This window comes from Myxocyprinus asiaticus, chromosome 25, assembly GCF_019703515.2.
Source record: "Myxocyprinus asiaticus isolate MX2 ecotype Aquarium Trade chromosome 25, UBuf_Myxa_2, whole genome shotgun sequence".
NCBI classification, from domain to species: Eukaryota; Metazoa; Chordata; class Actinopteri; order Cypriniformes; family Catostomidae; genus Myxocyprinus; species Myxocyprinus asiaticus.
This window is the reverse complement of record NC_059368.1, coordinates 5,988,603-6,009,996: the sequence shown is the minus strand read 5'-3', so window position 1 is coordinate 6,009,996 and position 21,394 is coordinate 5,988,603. Positions and strand designations below refer to the sequence as shown.

The window sequence follows — 21,394 nt, the reverse complement described above, 5'->3', positions numbered from 1 at the left end:
GTTTTCCTATCGAACAAACAGGTCTGTGGATGATGACTGCATCAATATGGGACTGCATTACATACTTCAACATCCAGACAGACCAGGGACTTATGCAAAGACACTATTTGTTGACTTCAGTTCGGATTTGAACACCATCAACCCCGCTCTTATATGAACTAAATTAACCCAGCTCTCTGTTGCTGCCTCTATCTGTCAGTGGATCACCAGATTTCTGATGGACAGGCAGCAGCTAGTAAGAATGGGGAAATTCACCTCCAGCACAGGTGCCCCCCAGGGATGTGTTCTCTCCCCACTACTCTTCTCCCTGTACACAAATGACTGCACCGCTAAGGACCCCTCTGTCAAGCTCCTAAAGTATGCCGATGACACTACAGTCATCAGCCTCATCCAAGATGACGATGAGTCTGCATACAGAAAGGAAGTTGAACAGCTGGCCGTCTCGTGCAGTCAAAACAACCTGGCTCAAAACAGTGGAGATGATAGTGGACTTTAGGAGGAACACCCCAACATTAACCCTGCTCACCATTTTGAACAGAACTGTGGCAGCAGTGGAGTCATTGAGGTTCCTGGGCACTACCATCTCACAGCACCTGAAGTGGGAGACCCACATAGACTACATTTTGAAAAAGGATGAGCAGAGGTTGAACTTCCTTTGCCAGCTGAGGAGTGATGGCGCAGCTGATATAGTTCCACTCAGCAGTCATTGAGTATGTCCTCTGCACTTCTATAACTGTCTGGTTTGGTTCAGCTACGAAGTCAGACATCAGAAGACTTCAAAGGCTAGTTCGGACTGCTGAGAGGATTATTGGTGCTCCCCTCCCCACCCTGCTAGAACTGTACACATCCAGAGTGATGAAAAGGGCTGGTAAAATCACTCTTGACCCCATTCACACAGCACACTTCCTTTTTAAACTGTTGCCCTCTGGCCAGCGCCACAGAGCACTGAGCACCAGAACAACTAGGCACAGGAACAGTTTTTTTCGCTCAGGTCATCCACCTCATGAACAGATAAAACTGCCCCCAAATACTTTCCTTTTGTCAATACAACCATGTGCAATATTCAATCCAGCCATTCCTACTTATATCCATATTTCATTTATATTCATTAACATATCCTACATCTTCTTCAATACATTGCATCACCTGCACATAACTGAATATCTGTATGTAAAATATTCTAACAACATTATTGCTCTATTGTATATTTCTCTTTTTTTATTTGTTATATCTTATTTTTATGTCACTATATGTATATATGTTTAAATGTATATGTTTGTATGCATGTATGTATGTATGTATGTATGGTTGCATTCTCTTTGCACTGGAAGCTTCTGTCACCATGACAAATTCCTTGTGTGTGAAAGCATACTTGGCAATAAAGTTCATTCTGATTCTAATATTGTGTAGGTCCCCCTCGTGCCGCCAAAACAGCTCTGACCCGTTGAGGCATGGACTTCACAAGACCTTTGAAGGTGTCCTGTGGTATCCGTCACCAAGACATTAGCAGCAGATCCTGTAAGTCCTGTAAGTTGCAAGGTGGGGCCTCCATGGATCTGACTTGGTTGTCCAGCACATCCCATAGATGCTCAATTGGATTGAGATCTGGGGAATTTGGAGGCCAAATCAACACCTTGAACCCTTTGTTATGTTCCTCAAACCATTCCTGAACAATTTTTGCAGTGTGGCAGGGCACATTATCCTGCTGAAAGAGGCCACTACCAACAGGGAATACTACTGCCATGAAGGGGTGTACGTGGTCTGCAACAATTTTTAGGTAGGTGGTACATGTCAAAGTAAGATCCACATGAAAGCCCGGATCCAAGGTTTCCCAGCAGAACATTACCCAGAGCATCACACTGCCTCCGCCATCCTGCCTTCTTCCCATAGTGCATCCTGCTGACATCTCTTCCCCAGGTAAACGATGCACATGCACCCGGCCGCCCACATGATCTAAAAGAAAACGTGATTCATCAGACCAGGCCACCATCTTCCACTGCTCCATGGTCCAGTTCTGACGCTCACATGCCCATTGTAGGCGCTTTCGGCGATGGGCACTCTGACCGGTCTGTGGCTACGCAGCCCCATATGCAGCAAGCTCTGATGCACTATGTGTTGCGACACCTTTCTATCCTGGCCAGCATTTCGTTTTTCAGCAATTTAAGCTACAGTAGCTCTTTTGTGGGATTGGACCAGACGGGCTAGCCTTTGCTCCCCACGCACATCAATGAGCCTTGGTTGCCCATTACCCTGTCGCCGGTTCACTGATCGTCCTTCCTTGGACCACTTTTGGTAGGTTCTAACCACTGCATACCAGGAGCACCCCACAAGACCTGCCATTTTGGAGATGCTCTGACCCAGTTGTCTAGCCATCACAATTTGGCTCTTGTCAAAGTCGCTCAGATCCTTACGCTTGCCCATTTATCCTGCTTCCAACACATGAAATTCAAGAGCTGACTGTTCACTTGCCACCTAATATATCCCACCCTTTGACAGGTGCCACTGTAACGAGATAATACATGTTATTCACTTCACCTGACAGTGGTTTTAATGTTGTGGCTAATCAGTGTATATAAAATTGCACAAAGTATTTACTGCCCAGCTTTGCTATGTGCTGCTATTCTTTTCATAACATTTCCCATCATTCCATTTTCTGTTATAACTACCCATCCCCAATACAAACAAACACACACACACACACACACACACACACACACACACACACACTACATAATCTGGATTGCTTGATCAGTGACCATTCCTCCCCCCCTTCCATTTCTTATTCAGTGCCATGCATTGAATGATGTCTAATGCATCTGTATTAAAGTCCAGAAGAGAAACAAGACGACTGACAACAACAATAAAAACACAGAATTAGGTTAAGAGAAATCTTATAAACTCAGTGCCCCATTGAAGGTCAAACATAATGTATCTTAACAAAATGACGCTTAATTTTCTGCAAACGGGGCTGCTGCGTAGTTTAGTGCTGAATGTGTTGTCTCCATATCCAAGCCCATCATGCTGTACGCAGTTTTATAAAGCACAGCAATTCGTCTAATAGCTTACATAGGAAGGCAGACACCAGGCATGAACATCTACTGAGGTCTACACATCATCAGATTGAATAAGGTCAAGCTTAAAACACCCCAGAGGAACACACTGATGATAAACAGAAAGGGTTTATGTTTTGACATACGACATGTGTGCTGCTATTCTTGTAATATGTGACATAGCCTCCAGGATTTGTATGGAAGACGTAGGGAGATGGTGCAATGAAATGTATTGATCGTAAACAAATTTTTAGCACTAAACAATCGCTACACTATTATTAGACTTCACAACATTGAAACCAGTCTGTTTACAGTAGTACTGAATGATTCAAAAGGAATCGTTCTGTCAAAAATGTAAATTCTTTCAAAGGCATATGATAGCTTTGAATGAGGAAAAGACACTTTTAGGACATTATTTACAGAAAAATATTCAGCAGTAACTCTCAAATCTACATAGCCCCAGAGGATAAATGGAGGGTGTTTATTTGTTAAAATAGTTTTAATATCCCTTGTTGCAATAATTTGCATTCCCTCACAATACCTTTATCCATTTCTTATGTAAATTAACCATGGTTTTACTACAGTTACCACAGCTAAACTATGGTATATTTAGTTAAACTACAGTAACTAAAAAATTACCATGGTTTTACAGTAACCATACTTTAAACATGATATTTGTGGTAAAATTGTAGTAACCCAATTCTGGCAAAAAAACATGTTTAGTTTTACTATAGTAACACCATGGTTAATTTGTGGAGTGTATGTATTTTTAAAACCAATACAGTAGTAAAACTGTAGCAACCAAGTTTTTTTCTTTATTTTTTTCTTTTTTCTTTTTTTTTAGAATGATTATGATTATTTAGTTTTGGTCGTCCAGTACAACCAATGCTGGTGCAACGCATTGAGGCACTATTTTTGAATCTAAACGCAAATGCAAATTAAATTTGAGAGCTTTGGCGGATGTTTTGGTCTGTTCCACACACAAAGCTGTCGCATTAAGTAGAGAAGATTATATAAAGAATATAGCATTATGGCCTACTTTTATGATGTTTATTTTGACACTTGTGGTCACAATGACCTGTCCATGTATGGAAAAGAGCTCCCTGAACTGAAGATTCTTCCCAATTTCTCTTTTTGTGGTCCATGGAAAAAAGAACTGCATCAAGGTGACAGAATTGTAATTTTTGGGTGTGCAAAATTTTATACATGTTTGTCAAATCCATTTCTTTAAGTGTAAAAGTACTTAGTGCATCTCTAAAGGAAGCAATATCCATAGAATTGCCACTATGTCAGATATACATCGTCACTGTCCAAAAGCAAACATTTCTCCACCTATAGAGCGTGCTCAGCATCTGCTCAGCACATGTAGCCGCTCTATACATCTCTCTGGAATCCCTTTAACAGCACCGCAAACCCAACTAATGGATCTCTTGCTGGGGAGAAAAATACTAACAAGTGCAATCAAAACAAACATGAAGGCTAACCTCTCAACCCCTCTGCAATACTTTAAATGTCATGGGCTTTTTCTGCGAAACTCTTGTGCGCACCGCACACCATCTTCTTAACATCCCATAAAACACTTCATCAACATCATGGCACCACAGCACATATGAAACACTTATGTTCTTGGATCATTTGCCATGTATGCAGTAGCGGTTTTAACCACCACGCAAACCACGCAATTGCGTGGGGCCCCGGTAGGAAAGCTCCGCAAAAACCGTTTGAGGGGTGACATGTTACTCTGGGTACACACACGGTTCATGAAGCCGCCGGGTTCGGGTCAGTAGGACTTTGGGTTTGTAATTTATGAAAAAAATATACAGGCCTTCCAAACTTGTTTCGCCCATGCGCTCTCGCTCACAGACACATGCGAACGGATGAGGGGCCGTTCACACTGAATGCATTTTTGCGTGCGTCTACTCTGTTTTTCCATTGTTTTTCTATGTAAACGTGCTGGATGAACATCCTTGACTGCAGCAGCGCGTCTCGCTGTTTCTTCAGTGTCTCACGCAGGACTGGAACATTTTTAGACACTGTGTCAAGTTAAAAAGAACTTCAGGTTTCAAAAACGCATGTCGAGACACCTGCGTTCTGTTTCATCCGTTGCGCTGCATCTAGATTGTTTTTAGTGCAGGTGTCACAAAGATTTAATGTTCTGAACAAGTTCAGGCTGCAAAGAGGTGACTGTTACAATGTTTAACATTATTCCAGATTATTCTGCACCATGCAAAGTTTCAGCGCTTGATAAACGTAAATTTTTCCCCCCTGCTTCTCAAGTGTTCTGAGGGGTTGTTGTGCCTTGTATGTTTACTGTTACAATACTGTAACGAATGTTGCCTACGATGCTTACATAAAATACAGCCTTTTGCAACATGGTGAACAATACACTGCAGCATCAGAATATAAACTCTAGGTGAAAGTAAAGTCAATAAGACAGAAATATATTATTATTTACTAACCCCTGGAGTTCGCTAGTTCGAATCCCAGGGTGTGCTGAGTGACTCCAGCCAGGTCTCCTAAGCAACCAAATTGGCCCGGTTGCTAGGGAGGGTAGAGTCACATGGGGTAACCTCCTCGTGATTGCTATAATGTGGTTCATTCTCGGTAGGGCACGTGGTGAGTTGGGCGTGGTTGCCGCGGTGGATGGCGTGAAGCCTCCACACACACTATGTCTCCATGGCAACGCGCTCAACAAGCGTTGTGATAAGATGCGCGGGTTGACGATCTCAGACGCGGAGGCAACTGGGATTCGTCCTCCGCCACCCGGACTGAGGCGAATCACTACGCGACCACGAGGACTTAAAAGCACATTGGGAATTGGGCATTACAAATTGGGAGAAAAAGGGGAAATATCCACAAAGAAAAAAAAAATAATAATATTACTGTATCATATTATAATGACAATCTGGACAACAATAAATAATTGTTGGGTTATAATATTAATATATATACAGTATATACAGTATATATATATATATATATATATATATATATATACATAAATACTGTAACAACGGAATTCCAAAATGTTACTGGGTGCAGTAGTTTTGCACCCCTGTTCACAAAAAAAACCCATTTAAATTGTAAAAAATATATGTAGGTAAATATTAATTCAAAATATTAAAAAAAAAGTTTATTTCATTAAACATTTTGAATGTACTTGGCTACAATGGTTGATAGGATGAATTTAACATGATTTAAAATAAATGTTGTAATTTTTTTAAGCAAAATTTTTCGAAATGGGGCCCCGGGTTGGTCAGTTGCTTGGGGCCTCAGAAATCATAAACCCGCCCCTGCATGTATGAATAAGTAGTAAGGTAGACAGGCACCATACACAAGCAAACGGACTGGGTGCTCATCAATATACACCATTTTTATTTGCCCACCTTTTTGCACAGTTATGAATCTTTCTGTACAAAAAAGCAGAAAATTCATGCCCAGAAAATTACACATTAAACCAGGATTTCCTTACACACAAAAACATTACTATTCGACTAACACATTTTACATTAAAATAAAGAACTACAACTACAAAGTTGTTAAAAAGTGTTATTTTCTTATCTTGCCCAGCAAGGGAGCCAGTACTGGTGCCCACTTAAATAAAAAAGCACATGAATTGTGATTCTAGAGAAAGTGTCAGGAGTGTTACGAGAATTTCAGTCTCACTGGGACTGTTTTCATACAGCCTGTTACAGTCTCATCTTTCCACTGTTTTTTTGAAGGTGCTTTCTAGCCTAATTTGTGCAATTTTTCACTCCCAAAGTTAACCGAGGCCTCAGTCACGCTTCGAGACAGGTAATACAATCCATATTCTCCATGATACACAGCATATTTTCTGTTATATGATGAAAACTAAGAGCCCCAAAATTATGAAACTCTGTAGGCTGTAAAAACTATAATTCAGGGATTTATTGCAGCATTTTTAATGAATTAATGAAAAATGCACACATTTTGGAGCTGCAACCAGCAATCATATGCATGACATTTTAATTTCTACTTTGCATATTTATAGGAGTATCACTGACATTAATCTGCAAGGAAAGGCAATTTATTTATAAAGCACAATTAAAAACAACAGATAGTTGACCAATGTGCTGTACATTATTAAAACAAGTACATAACAACGAACATAAAAAACACTACTAAAATTAACATAATACATAATAGGGTACCAACATATATCTCCAATCATGGTTTAGCTAAAAGCCTGGGAGAAAAGATGGGTTTTTAACCGAGAGTTAAAAGATACCAGTGTAGGAGCTATTCTAATGTGCTGAGGCAAACTATTCCAGAGCTTCGGGGCCACCACCGCAATGGCACGTCACCCTTCAGCTTAAGTCTGGACCTTGGAACAGTCAAGATTTTCTGATCTGAGGACCTGAGGGATCTAGATGGCATGTGCAAGTGCAAAAGGTCTGAAAGATATGGTGCAAGACCATTTAAGGATTTAAAAACAAACAATAAAATCTTAAAATCTATGCATGCGTAATTATATATATTTTATAGAAAAGGGCACCTGTTTAAATTTTCCTCTCTTTTCAGCAGCTGTGAAAGCTAATTTCAACTGCATATTTAGTCATATGCACCAAGCAAGTTGATAAACGATTAGGAGTCTATATACTCTATTTAAACATGATCTGAAACTAATTAAAATAGACTTAAAATCAGCCAGCTTAAAAAAATCTTGTACACAAAATACAACAAAAATAAAATCTCTTCATAAATGCCCCTATTTTTTGTGTGTATTTCAGTTAGCTTTGAGCCTCTCAATATGTAAGTTTACCGATATAAAATAACAAAAATTACTTGTAGTCTTTCTAGCACACAGGTTGTATGAAAAACTGTTATGTGTTTTTTGGTTGACAGCCCCAGTCCCTATTCACTTATACTATATGGAAACAAGCAGCGTGAACATTTCGCAAAACATCTCCTTTAGTGATTCATTGAAAAAATAATAGCATACGAGTTTGGCATGTGGGTGAGTAAACAATGCTACAATTTATCACTTTAAAACATAGTAAGCCTAGTACAAATGAAATGCAATTGAGATTCTGTTTTCATTATGAACGATTAAGTGCTAACCAATGTTTAATGCAGGACATTAACAAACATAACTCCCACACGCTGCGATAAACCAGTAAACGCCTCTTCGCCTCTTCTTCCTGAGACGGCTGAGGAAGTTTGGAATGAACCGCCACATCCTCACACGGTTCTACACCAGCACTGTAGAGAGCATCCTGACTGGCTGCATCACTGCCTGGTACGGCAATAGCACCGCCCTCAACCGCAAAGCCCTGCAAAGGGTGGTGCGAACTGCCAGACACATCATCGGAGGTGAGCTTCCCTCCCTCCAGGATATATATACCAGGCGGTGTGTGAAAAAAGCTCGGAGGATCATCAGAGACTCCAGCCACCCTAGCCATGGGCTGTTCTCACTGCTACCATCAGGCAGGCGGTATCGCAGCATCAGGACCCGCACCAGCTGAATCAATGACAGCTTCTTCCCCCAAGCAATCAGACTTTTGAACTCTTGATCTCCCACGATCAAATACATCAACACTGCACTTTATTAATCTTACACTGGACTGTCATAAATTGTATTCTCTCTTAACAACACACTGGCAACTGACTATCAACCGACAGCCTGAATGTCAATACAGCACACTACAACCTACTGTATATTTTATATATATATATACACATACTATTTTTATTGTATACTGTGTATTCTATATTGTGTGTATTGTATACTGTACATTGTATATTATTAGTTGTATATTGTTTTGTGTGTAATTATGTGTATATTAGATATGTAAATTGTGTTGTGTAAATCGGATGTTTATTGTAAATTGGTATATGTCTCATCAATGTCATGACTTCTATGTTGCTCGGAACTGCACCCGAGACTTTCACCCACTGTTGCACCTGTGTATATGGTTGTGTGACAATAAAAGTGATTTGATTTGATTTGATTTGAAACGACTTTAATCTGACATGAAGTCAACAGCAGACAGTCTTAAGTGGCAGTGTGTTCAACTTTAAGCACAAATTCCAAATATTAGACCATATTCTGACAGGTTAAATATCAGTGGGGTTATTTGAGTGACATGACGAAGCAGGCCAAAAGCAGGACAGATTGACTGGCAGGGTAAGAGGGCGCCGGGGCCTTAGGAGATGTTACCTGTCAAGAGGCAACCAAAAGGAGGCTCTGTCTCTCTCCGTCTCACTCTCAGGAGGCACCGATAGGCCAAAGGTTTCCTTGTTATTTGGGCTGCTATGACAGGCAGCATAATTTTTTTTTATATTGGGGCTGCTATTGCTTTTGTTTCAGGACCCAGATCAAGTGGCTACCCAAAACAGTACTAAAATCTTGACCAAAATCTTGCTCCTTTGAGTCTCTCTCACTCTCTCTCCCTTACATACACATCATACGATATCAGATTGAATTCATTGAGCAGATTTGAAGTGCTTGATTATATTATTATGGAAATGTGGAAATGGCAAATGGCAGTCCACATTTGGTTCAGATGTCATGATATGTCATAGCTGGTGGAAATGCCTGACTGTGAGCCACTTCAGTTAATAAGATTACATGCTGGTTGAATTAATGAACAACTGACAGCACACAAACAGGGACAATCCCGTCTGAAGCACTTTTGCACACCCGGAAACAACCTCACTGACAGCTAGATTCACACAGCAGCGCAATACAGCCGTGTTCACACATTGCTGTTATATGTTCAATACAATTTGAGTTGTAACACCTGTTACTAAATACAACTGTCAGCCCCAAACACCGACTTTGTAAATGTAGCCACTGAATATTGTCCTCGTGCACTCCGTGTAACCCTCCCCCATGGGGAAGTTATCGGTGTCAAGGCAGGTCCAGGGATCCTTGGTCATCCATAAAACAGGAGCTGGCAAGCCTGGCTTAGCCAATCAGTGACAGCACAGGTGACATAGCCTCTGAAGTTCCTGAACGTGCTGACATTTGGAGGAAACTTTAACCGTCTCTGAACCCATCAGAGCTCAACCTATCCATTAACACGGTCTCTGTTGCAGGCCTGGTTTTCTGCTTTCAAACAATCAAAATTGACCCAATTACTTTTAATATGCTTTTGTGATCTTATTGAGCATTATTCATTGCTATTTCAAAGAAAAAAAAATTGTCTACACAATCTTTGATCAAAATGTGATAACTTGCCTTTTTAGTTGATATCACCAATCCCTTTTATGTTTTAAAGGAATAGTTCACCCAAAAATTAAAATTCTCTTATAATTTACTCACCCTCATGCCATCCCAGATGTGTATGGCTTTCTTTTTTCTGCAAAACACAAGTGAAGATTTTTAGAAGAATATCTCAGCTCTGTAGGTCCATACAATGCAAGTGAATGGTGACCAGAACTCAGAAGATCTAAAAAGGACATAAAGGCAGCATAAAAGTAATCCAAAAGACTCCAGTGGTTAAATCCATATCTTCTCAAGCAATACGAGAAGTGTGAATGAGAAACAGATCCATATTTATGTCCCCTTTTTACTACAAATCTCCACCTTTGACCAGCCTCAACCAGTAGGTGGCTGAATGTGAAAGTGTAGACTTACAGTAAAAAAGGACTTAAATATTGATCTATTTCTCACCCACACCAATCACTTTGTTTCAGAAGATATGGATTTAATCACTTGAGACTTATGGATTACTTTTATGCTGCCTTTATGTGCTTTTTTAACATTCAAAGTTCTGGTCACCATTAACTTGCATTGTGAGGGCTAACAGAGCTGAAATATTCTTTTAAAAATCTTTCTTTGTGTTTTTCAGAAGAAAGAAAGTCATATATTTTCACAATTTGCAATCATTTTACAATGGATAAAATTATTTGCGATCCAACATTGTTTCTCATTGCGTATCGTGTTTCACTTGGAAATATGTCCATTTTGAAAGCAAAATGGGTTGCGGACACAATTTCATGCTGACTCTAAAAACAACATGAAACAGTATTAGCAACGCATTTAACTTCCGAAATGTGAACTTTCTGATAAAAATAGAATTCTAAGGAGGCAATTGTCGCTTTTATTTTCATAACACAAACATGGGAATCCATTCAGATATTTTAATAAAGTTTTTCCAAATTCACATTACTCTCAATCGTGATTGTGAATCGTGAATACTGTATAACTGATGTAGATTGCTGTAACAGTAATACAGTAACTATTACAGTAAATTATTTTGTTTGAATCAGCCTAAATTAAGGCAGTATAACAAATACTACCCATGATGTATAAATACTGAAATTTTGAATAAAATATAATTAAAAACATTTTTTTTCAGTAACTGTCAAGTAAATAATGCCACAACACAAAAAAGCTTAATGTTCCCCAAAACAATGCTTTATTTTCTTTAAGAAAAAATTATATTCTTATTTTTTTCTTTTGATTTTGTGATGAAAAATCCAATCAATCCCAACAAAAAAATGTTTTACATTACATAAGTAAAATGGGTTGCGAACGTTGTTGACTTAAAAAATAACATAACACATCATTCACAACACACCTAACTTCCATTCAGGGCTCCAGACAAAAAAAAAATAACTTAGGAGCCATTGGCTCCTAAACTGAAACATTAAGGAGCCAAATAGCTGTTTTTAGTCGCCAAATCATATAACTGCTCTATTTAGACTGCTGTTCAGAAACAAGATAGAAAGCCGAAGGAGGACAGCTGATAACCCATTAATCGGAGGTTTAATAACAATATATATAGTTGAGAAGATAAGTTTGCATTCCCTTTTGTCTGCTAAATGTTCACACCCCTTTCATAATTTATACAAATATAAGAGATAAAAGATTTTTTTATTTAATACTGCTCTTCACAATCTACATTACAGATAATAACATACAGTATGCATATAGTAGTTTGTTGTCTTCTTGAGCATCAATGAATGTTTGCACTTTGTGTAATAGTTGTGAACAAGTCCCTCAAAGTGTAAAAAGCTTGATCTTATATATATATATATATATATATATATATATATATATATATATATATATATATATATATACACACACCTTACTCACGGTAGCGCCATCTTTGATTTTTAATGGGAATGACAAGAAGGCTGTGAGGGATAGACTTACCATCTCTTCAGTGGGCTGTACTACAGTTTAAAGTGTCTTTGGATCATTCAGAGGACAAAACATTGATAAAATATCTGTCCAAGAACATTCAGTATACAAAGTACTCCAGACAACATGAGTTGTGGAAAATCATGTGTGATCTAGGAGCTTTATACAGCTTTACACCGTTTATACACCGTTCATGCCACTGAAGAGACTGTACGTCTATCCCTCACAGCCTCGTTGTCATTCCTATTATAAATCAAAGATGGTGCTAGCGTGAATAAGGTCTATTGCCTTAGTCTTTTACTGTTACCAGATGGCCCAGACACAGAGACTACAAGAGTGCAAATTGAATGAAATCCCAGATGCAGTTAATTGTGCTACTCCAATCCCAATCAACAATTACCAGGAGAAAAAAGTGGTACACAACACGGGACTTTTAATTATAAAGAAACCCGAAATACACATGGGACTCTTATTTCGAAATGTCTGCACTCCCAGTTGTGAGCTCACGGACGACTGATTCACTGAGAAAATGAATCTGATTCAAACTGCTAACTGAGCTCCTGAATTCAAACCCTCAGTTCTTTTCAGGTGATTCATGAAAAAGATCCGGTTCAAAAGAGTAATTTGGTCACGACTCTCTCGCGCTGGGTTTGTTGTTGTGTGCGGTGCAGCGAGCTCGTCATCAAAACAGAACGGGTGAAAAGCGGCACGAGACACACTGGTGCACGCTCTATAGATGTATTCAATAACTCATAAGATGATATCTGACGAAACCGCATAGGAACGCACGCAACCCGACTGTCGCCAGTGGCGACTAGATTTAAAATTATAGTCGCAATAAATAATTTTTGGTCGCATTTGCGACCATTTTAGTCACAGTCTGGAGCCCTGCCGATATGTCAATTTTCTGTGTGAAATGAAATATTCAGCAGCCAATTGTGGCCTTTATTTTGATGTTTGCTTGTTTTGTTTTTTTGTAATTCCAATAATTTTCAATGGTGATTTGCATCTCATTCCTGTAATCAACTGTTCAGTTACAGTAATGCAGTCACTGTATATAAAACATTACTGTTACACAGATATTTTATTTGAATCAGCATAAATGTAATGCAGTACAACAAATTCAACCAAAATGTATACATACAGTTGAAGTCAGAAGTTTACATACACATTTTTTAACCACTTCACAGATTTCATATTAGCAAACTATAGTTTTGGCAAGTCGTTTAGGACATATACTTTGTGCATGACATGAGTCATTTTTCCAACAATTGTTTACAACAGATTGTTTCACTTTTAATTGACTATATCACAATTCCAGTGGGTCAGAAGTTTACATACACCAAGTTAACTGTGCCTTTAAGCAGCTTGGAAAATTCCAGAAAATGATGTCAAGCCTTTAGGCAATTAGCCAATTAGCTACTGATAGGCTAATTGGCGTCAATTTGAGGTGTACCTGTGGATGTATTTTAAGGCCTACCTTCAAACTCAGTGCCTCTTTGCTTGACATCATGGGAAAATGAAAGAAATCAGCCAAAAATATTGTGGACCTCCACAAGTCTGGTTCATCCTTGGGAGCAATTTCCAAATGCCTGAAGGTACCACGATCATCTGTACAAACAATAGTACGCAAGTATAAACACCATGGGAACACCATGAGATGCATTTTGTCTCCTAGAGATGAATGTAGTTTGGTGAAAAGTGCAAATCAATCCCAGAACAACAGCAAAGGACCTTGTGAAGATGCTAGAGGAAACAGGTAGACAAGTATCTATATCCACAGTACAATATTGACATAACCTGAAAGGCTGCTCAGCAAGGAAGAAGCCACTGCTCCAAAACCACCATAAAAAAGCCAGACTACAGTTTGCAAGTGCACATGGGGACAAATATCTTACTTTTTGGAGAAATGTCCTCTGGTCTAATGAAAAAAATGTAACCGTTTGGCCATAATGACCATCATTGGGTGAGGCTTGCAAGCCGGAGAACACCATCCCAACCGTGAAGCATGGGGGTGGCAGCATTATGTTGTGGGGGTGCTTTGCTGCAGGAGAGACAGGTGCACTTCACAAAATAGATGGCATCATGAGGAAGGAAAATTATGTGGATATATTGAAGCAACATCTCAAGACATCAGCCAGGAAGTTAAAGCTTGGTCACAAATGGGTCTTCCAAATGGACAATGACCCCAAGCATACCTCCAAAGTTGTTGCAAAATGGCTTAAGGACAAATTCAAGGTATTGAAGTGGCCATCACAAAGCCCTGACCTCAATCCAATAGAAAATTTGTGGGCAGAACTAAAAAAGCATGTGCGAGCAAGGAGGCCTACAAACCTGACTCAGTTACACCAGTTCTGTCTGGAGGAATTGGCCAAAATTCCAGCAACATATTGTGAGAAGCTTGTGGAAGGCTACCCAAAACATTTGACCCAAGTTAAACAATTTAAAGGCAATGCTACAAAATACTAACAAAGTGTATGTAAACTTCTGACCCACTGGGAATGTGATGAAAGAAATAAAAGCTGAAATAAATAATTCTCTCTACTATTATTCTGACATTTCGCATTCTTAAAATAAAGTAGTGATCCTACCTGACCTAAGACAGGGAATGTTTTCTACGATTAAATGTCAGGAATTGTGAAAAACTGAATTTAAATGTATTTGGCTAAGGTATATGTAAACTTCTGACTTCAACCATAGTTTGCAATTTAAATAATACATACAGTAAATATTTCTTTCACATTAGCCTACAAATTAGTTATTTTCAATGACTATATTACAATGAAATATTATTGTTATTTTCTTTGAATCAGAATAAAGGCAGTACAACAAATTCTATCATGATGTATAAATACTAAATATATCAATGAATATATTTATTGATAATATAAATATTTTTATATTTTATAATATTGATAAATAATCCATATATTATTTCAAATATTAAAGGGATAGTTCACCCAAAATTGAAAATTCTCTCATCATTTTCTCACCTTTATGCCATCCCAGATGTGTATGACTTTCATTCTTCTGCAGAACACTAATTATGATTTTTAGAAAAATATTTCAGCTCTGTAGGTCCATACAATGCAACAATTTGACCCTCCAAAAATCACATACAGGCATCATAAAAGTAATCCATAGGACTCTAGTGTTTTAATCCATATTTTCAGAAGTGATATGATAGGTGTGGGTGAGAAATGGATCAATGTTTAAGTCCTGTTTTACTTGAAATTATTTTCCCTGCCCAGTAGGTGGCGGTATGCATGATGAATGTGATTCACCAAAAACAGAAGAATTAGAATGTGAAAGTTTCTGATCTGTTTCTCACCCACACCTATCATATCACTTCTGACATTGATTTAACCACTGGAGTCTTATGGATTACTTTTATGATGCCTTTATGTGATTTTTGCAGCTTTGAAATTTTGGCACCCATTCACTTGCATTGTCAGGACCAACAGAGCTGATAAATTCTTCTAAAAATCTTCATTTGAGTTCTGCAGATGAAAAAAAAAAAAAGTCACTCATCTGGGATGGCATATTTGGGTGAACTATTCCTTTAATCATTGAATATCAATATTTCTTTCACATTACAGTAATTGTCATGAAAATACTGTCACAATTTTCTTAAATAAAGACCACATTTTTTTTGAAAATTGTAAATGTTTATTAAATATAAATTCATATTTCTTTTGATTTTGAAGTGTAATCTGACTGGGACATGTTCTTGACAGGTTGCATGAGATTCACCCCTAACATGAATCATACACAATGTAAAATAAATTAATTCATTTAGTCTTTTTATATTTGCAATGGTCAGTTTTAAAATTTCACACTGGATCCCACGTACTCGTCCCTTGAAATCACATGAACATGTTACCCCAGTGTCACCATCTGTGCATAAATGCAATATTCCTCTGTAAAGCGCTTGCCACTTGGATGCTTGCCTGGAATTTTTTGTAGCTTCTATCCCCTCAGATGGTGTTTATGCTAAAGCACAGTCCCTAATGGGCCTTAAATGGTACGGGCCTCATTCCTATGCGATAGCCAGCACGCTTAGCCCATTCGCACGCATTAGGCTCAATGGCCCACATGAGATGACATGCTATGACCCCTGCTGTGTAGAAGTTCCCGGGGGGTCTGCCAGCACGACACATGCATAACCCCAACCGTGCTAGAGATGTCTTAATCATGGTGCGAGAGGAGGGTGTGGAAAGTGGAGGTGTCGAAAAAAAAGACGTTTTTACGAAAGCAAATTAATGAGACGTGAAAATTAATGAGTACGCAACACCTAAAGAATTATGCATGCTCTCTGCGTCTTTAAAGATATAGGGCCAAGCTGTGATTAAGAGCAAAAATGTTCACACTTTTATCAGCAGAGAACTTCATTTTGTAATTCCCCAAATAACGAAAGCAACAAGTGACCGAATCGCATGACATCTACTCCCAAGGCAGGGATGAAATTTACCATGAAAATTACTTGAATGAGCCTTATATTAGCCAACAGTTTCTGATACAAGTTTAAACAACAACAATTAGAATTTGCAGGACTCTGAAGATTTCTGTCGATTTCTTCAGTTGTAGCACAGTTTTCTCAGTGTTAATAAAGGAATGTCCAATGCATTAAAGGAATAGTTCACCCAAAAATGAAAAATCTGTCTTTTACCCAAATAATTAATTCTGAATGGAAATGTATTTGAATTCTGGATGAGGATACAACACTGGTGGAAGGGAAGATTATTTGTGAAAATTGACGTAAATTTCCATCTGTTTTCATATAACTTCAGAAGACTTGGAATATAGCGCAAGGACCTGTGGACTTTTTATGATATTTTTATGGTGCCTTCTTGTTTTTTTGTTGTAATGTTAGCAACTTGCTATTATGAGAGCATCAAAGCAGATTGTTTTAATTGGGCATTCTGATTTAAACTTCAGGAGCAAAAACAGCATTAGAGTTGGTAAGTTTAATTGATTTCCATGAACAATGTGTTTCAATGAATCAATTCATAACTCTGCTTTAACTGATTCACACCAAAATGTTCACGAAAGTTGCTGTGTGGCATTAATTACATTTTTTAGTATTAATATATTTAGGTAAATATTCCCGTTAATTACCATGTAGTTTTATACAGGTGCATATGTAAACTTGACAGACTCAAAAAAACAAAAAACAAATTACTGTTAAAATAATAGAAAATAACAGCATACGAGTTCGGAAGACATTTGGTAAAAAGTAAATAAACATAAATAATGACAAAATTTTCAACATTTTTGGGTGAACTATTCAATTGACAGTTGCAAATTACTTGGAGGAAAGAAATTTGGATTGTATTCTAACCTCTCTACTTTCCTTTGACCAATTAAGAAGTCCAACCACAAAATACAGCATTAATTAGGTTGTTGCCGAAAAAAGAAATCTTCAATCCTGAGAAAATATTGTTCGTTGACTTGTAGAGTGCACATTCTGAACAGAGTTTAAGACCAAATCTTGACTTTGGGTGGGCGGGGCTTAATCTTCAAACACATGCGACACTGAACGCAAACAAATAAAGCCATCCCGCTCCTCTTGAGCTGGGTCAGAGCTGGTCACTGCGTTCCAATGATCAAAAAGCTCCACATCCAATTAGCCCGACCTCACAGTGGGATAACCCAATTAAATCAATTCCATTTAATCAGGGCAAAATGCATGAGCTGAGGAGGTGTGGCTTTCCTTACAGTCTATTCGCTTGTAATCCAACCTCATAATGGCCCAGAGCTGTGCATGGAGAAACAGTAATTGGAATCTGATGGAATTCCACAGATGAAAATTAGGGGAAGCCATGGGGAAGTGTTACAAATTGATCAACTTCTTACATCTTGACATTTTCAAAGGTCAAGTCGTAAATGGATTTGATTTGAGGTATCTGAACTTAGCTGTAAATTAAAAACAACAGAAGGCCTAGTCGATATACTGTAGAATATTTATGAGATATTCGCAATGATTTTGCTGTAGATGTAAAATTATGCAACATCGTGATTTTCGTAAAAAATGCTTAATTCGCTTTTGTATGGCCAATAGGTTTCCGAAAGACCCAAGTCTCGCAACTTGCGAGTGTGTGAGCGTTTAGACAGATTGTTTTCATACCATCTTTGATTTAAACTTAAGTAGCAACAACAGTGTTAGAGTTAGTAAGCTTGATTAATTTCCGTTATACCACTGGTCTGTTGAATACTTGATTCTGACTGGTTGTCAGACGTTCTAAGGTGTGCAATTATTTTTCAAGTAAACACACAGCTATGAAGTAGTTCCAGGTCTTGACCACATAACGGTTCCATATCACTTAGCCAAATTATTTCAGTTATTTCAAAGAGCCCTACAGGCTACCACAACAAAATAACCAGTTAAAACAAGACACTGGTTGAAGTAAATCGGTTAAGAACGTCAAATAATGTCAATAATATCCTACATTTATTTAAATTTTGGTTGAAAAGCTCCCTCGTCTCACCCATGCTTATACGCTCACACACATACATATGACACACACACACTGAGACTCGTGTCGCCACCAACAAGTAGAGCCGCACCCCCGCAACTTGATCAATACAACAGTTTCTATTATCCGAAATAACTTAATATGTGAACCCTAATCAGCCTCATACATTATTCGCACAAATAATGCGAGCCATCTCTCCTGATTCTCGGCTCCCTGTGTGATCTCTACAAGTAAGCTAATAAAATTATTTCAACTCAGATCAATGTTTCATGTGCATTTATTTGTTTATTTGGTAAGTAGTCTTGTAATAGGCTGAATAATGCGGAGTCAAATGGTCATTTTCACAAAATAAACACCAACAGAACTCCGACGCAAACCAGAGGTTGATTCCAGCTGTTCAGCAATTTCTTCTCAAATTACATAATTTCAATGCAAATCAATATTTTATGTCCATGTATTTATTTATTTGGTTAGTAGCCGTGTTATAAGTGGGATAATGTACAGTCAGCCGGTTGTTAATCACAAAATAAACCCCTTAAGGGTACAAGATCCCACCGCTTCGCATCCTGATTACCCTGTCGGGGTTTATTGTGTGATAACAACCGGCTGACTGTACATTATCCCTTACTTATGAGAGTAAATTACAACCTTATTTCGCATTACATGAGAATTTGGGGGTAAAATAATGTCATACTGTCATGAAAATAATACAACAATGTAAAAAATCGAAATGGCCCTAAAACAGGCTTCATTTTCTAGATGCAAAATATAATTTCTTATTTGTTTCTTTTGAGTTTGGAGAAAAATAGGACCAGGGCTTTCTTCACAGGTTTTGTGAGAATCACCCATTTAAGTAGGTAAATATTGCTGTTTAGTACTATGTAATAAACATATTCTCACACATATTCTCTTTTTTTTTTTTGTGTGTGCTAAAAGTATATAGTACAGTTGCAATATGAGATCTCCACTACAATTGACAAAAACTGACATTTAAAGACAAAAAAAAAAACAAAAAAAAAAAAAACATAAGAGCAAAAATATATTTGGCTAACTCGTATCTAACGAGTGTTTTGATATTTAACACATGCAAAAGCTTATATAAATTATCTACGGTACATTTTTCTTCCTTAAAAACACTCATATTCCAGTATAGGATAAGGAAAATGGTCAGGACACCTTCAGTTAATACAAATGGGAACACAATATACCACAGCTGTACACAGTCTGCAGTAAATGAGCAAACTGATGTATCTTTTTTGACTGGCACGTGGGTGTAAAGATATAAAACAGTATCTTTTGAGATATTGCGGTACCTTTGGTCTGTGCTGGATGATGATGCTCATCACACTCTAATGAGATCTTTGGAGTATACTCAGGTACGCCTGCAAAGACAAAGAGAACAGCATCAGTAAACAGAAAGAGAGAGAGAGACTGAAGTATGCTGTAATTAGAATGTTTGCCAAGGAAAGCATTGCTTTTAAAATTGCTCATACTTAGGGTTTGGGATTAGAAACAAACCTCTAATCTCAAGTATTAAACTTCGATGCATAACTGATCCTGCAGAGTTTGTACTAAGGACATAAATGATACATCAAATTGCATGGCTTGTTGAGAAGAGGTGTGCTGTCGTCAGGTGGACAATAATAACTAATTTTATTCAGAATCTGGCAAAACAATAAATGGAAGTCCAATTCTTTTGATGGCAACCATAAAGGGTTAGTTCACCCAAAAATGACAATTTATGACAAAAAAGGACTTAAATATTGATCTGTTTCTCACCCACACCTATAATACCACTTCTAAAGATTTGAATTTAACCACTGGAGTCATATGGATTACTTTTATGCTCCCTTTATGTGGATTCGGGAGCTTAACATTTTTGGAACCCATTCACTTGAATTGTATGGACCCACAGAGCTTAAATATTCTTCTAAAAATCTTCATTTGTGTTCTGCAGAACAGAGCATGTGAGTGAAGTGGAGCGGTGTGACACTCCGCTCAATAATCCGCTCCATGCATGTGCACTCCGCTCAACCGCTCAAGGCCCAAGCGGACGCTCCGCTCAAGTACTGCTCACACTCACCGGTAAAAAAAAATGTGCTCAAATCCCGCTCCGACATTAAATTTCTCTGTAGTAGGCTATACTTGTTTCCAGGCATGCACACACGCCCGAGCAACTGCCCCTTTGCCCACATTGACTGAGGTGCCCCTCTGGGTGAAATATAGGCTATATGCTGACATTTATTCAATTACAAAATGCTTAGTAACGTACACGTCTGATATTATGTGATTGTATTGTTGTGTTTTAGTACATAAAACCTCGCTGTTTATTTTGTACTGGTTTACAATGGCTGTTAGATAATCGGGTCTACCAGACCTTCCTTATCATTTGTAATCAGTCAGATATTTCTCTGTTAGCACACATGCCATTGAACATCTTCAAATAATGCCATAAAACAATTTTCAGTTCTAATTACCTTTATTTACTTTAAACAAGTCAAACATGCCACTACAAGTGATAAAACATCTGTGCGGTGGCGCGGAAACTCGCATACGTGCAAATTTGCACTTTTCAGTTTGAACTGGATCTGAGTGACACAACCGACCCAGAGAAACAATCTTTTCAATTTTAAAGTTTTTTGAGTTGTTTATGGCAATAATGAAAACATGGACTGGTACGTGTTTTCATTATTACAGGTAAATGTTACAGGTAAAAGTGAAATGCATAATTGTTCTTCAGTTGTCTCCAT

General features: G+C 38.1%; 1 protein-coding gene across 2 annotated transcripts in view; it reads right to left on the bottom strand.

The window, feature by feature from the left end:
* Positions 1-21,394, bottom strand: part of LOC127415642 (kelch-like protein 29) — a 378,370-nt gene that overhangs the window by 325,834 nt on the left and 31,142 nt on the right. For both annotated transcript variants that reach the window (XM_051654419.1, XM_051654420.1), the window contains exon 2: positions 19,958-20,026. The gene's annotated coding sequence lies outside the window, so the exon portion shown is untranslated. The remainder of the gene's footprint in view (positions 1-19,957; positions 20,027-21,394) is intronic.